Source organism: Micropterus dolomieu, linkage group LG04 (genome assembly GCF_021292245.1).
Source record: "Micropterus dolomieu isolate WLL.071019.BEF.003 ecotype Adirondacks linkage group LG04, ASM2129224v1, whole genome shotgun sequence".
Taxonomy (NCBI): domain Eukaryota; kingdom Metazoa; phylum Chordata; class Actinopteri; order Centrarchiformes; family Centrarchidae; genus Micropterus; species Micropterus dolomieu.
Genome location: NC_060153.1, coordinates 23,786,555 through 23,788,628, shown reverse-complemented (window position 1 = coordinate 23,788,628; position 2,074 = coordinate 23,786,555).

The following is a 2,074-nucleotide window of genomic DNA, read 5'->3' as shown; positions in this document are numbered from 1 at the left end:
CTTTTCTTGTTGTTCTGTTGTTTATATTTTATACTATCTACTGTGCGAGGCCAGATTACCAAGCATAGTGGGCAATTAACAGGCACCAGGTTCACCTTGTGGCAGTAAGTTAGCTCATGTGATTGTCATTAATATATTCATTACTAAAACACAATATAAACTTAAGTAGTATGGTATGCTGAAATAAATATTTGCCTAATCAAGAGACCACAAGCACATTGCTACTTTCTAATACACAATGCATGGAAACTGTAAGAAACAGGAGGTCAACAGGGGCCCACGGCTCATTTTAGCCCTGAGGTAGATCTGGCCCTGTGACAGAAAGTGTGTAGAACATCCAAAAAACTTCTACATGTGCCTGATCAAAAGGCAAGAATCAGGCAAAAGATCTGCACAGTAATAGCTCCCGTCAATTTTCATTTCATTTTCAAGTGAGATCTTCACCATTGTAAATTAAAAGTGGGAGATGCTGTGGATATAGAAGTTGATGTTTTCATTGTCCAAAGACATGTGCAATGTGACTGATGGTGGACATGCATCTAGTGGTGGTTCACACACAAGCTAAGATCAAGGACAGTAATGAAAAATCTGAAATGCAGTACAAAGTCATGCTGCGCAGCCAAACACTTTTCAAACCCAAAGACTTTATCTTCTTTTTTTCTTTCAGCCAGTGTGGAATAAGATGTTTCAAAGCTGTTTGAGTGGAAAACTATCTGCAGATGTTAAGACTATGTAAGTTTTATTGAAAAGCAGCCACTTTGTGAAGAAGTTGACATGCTAAAATGTAGCTTTACAGTAGCACAACAGTCACATACATGTTACATAGCATTATCTTTCTAAAGTTCATGAACATTAGCTGCCAGCCAGCTACTGGTCATACCAGACCAGTTAATGCAGTACCAGCTAAACCCTCTGCGTGTGATGAGTAAGGGTCGCTTTATTGCTTAAGAGTTCAACTTATTGTTTGTAAGAGGAAGAATGTGTTTTTCAATTACAGAGTTAGTTACATAGTGTTCCTTAAAGTGCTGAAACACTGTGAATTGGATTGTTAGAAGCGAGTCATAATCAAAGTAAAGAGCCTCCTGGGCTCAATTCTTGGGCCTATAAACTTCTATGCATTTCATGAACTCGCTGCTCCTAGAGTTCCTAGAGTTGAATCACATTATGTAATGATGTGTGCTGCTGCAGCATTTCCTGACTCAGCAATTTTGCCTCAGTGAGCACAGCAAAGTTACTATCCTCAATAAAAGATGACCAACACATCCTGAAAAGCCTCATTAATGTTTATATTGCATAAATGTATTTTGGCTTAAAATAATATTATTACTAGTGAACAAAACATATTTCATTTCTATTCCCTGGCACTCAGCAGCCTCTTTTTTTTCATTCTTCACTGTGTTGTTACTTCTATGTAGGTTTTCAGCAAGACTATGTAGCTTTAGCTGAACAAGCAATCACTCTAGCCAAAAGTGACAATTATGGGATTTGCTAACATTAGCTAAAATTAGCCATTACTAGCTACTGGCCATACCAGACCAAGTAAGGCTGTAGCAGCAAAACTGCTGAGTGTATTGAATTGGGTAAGGGTGCATTTTATTGCCTATGAAAGAGGAACACTGTTATTTATACACTCAAAAGTTACAAAGTCACATTTTAATTGCTACTGTATATTTCAATGACTAACAATCGTGCATATATTATTCAAAAGAAAGTCATATTTAGCAACTGGCTGTTTTTTTGTTGTTGTTGCTAAAGCAAACCAACAGCCTCATAACAAAACATATAGAAGCAGCAGAGCTTTAGATTGAGTACATTGAGCCACCAACTGTCTGTCTGTTAATCATTCACTTTTTTATTAAACCACCAGCTGGTGGAGGCAATGGGAATGTTGTTTTCAGGTAGAAGAAGCATTATGGACAGCACATGGGTACAGTAGCAGCATTGGGATGGACAAAAGACCAGTTAAACACAGGCCTGCAAAGCATTCACATAACGGAAGAATGATAATCTCTGTTCAGCAGAGGATGGAGTGTGTGAGAGAAAAAGATTTGTGTGTAAAGTGGTGTGTAACAGA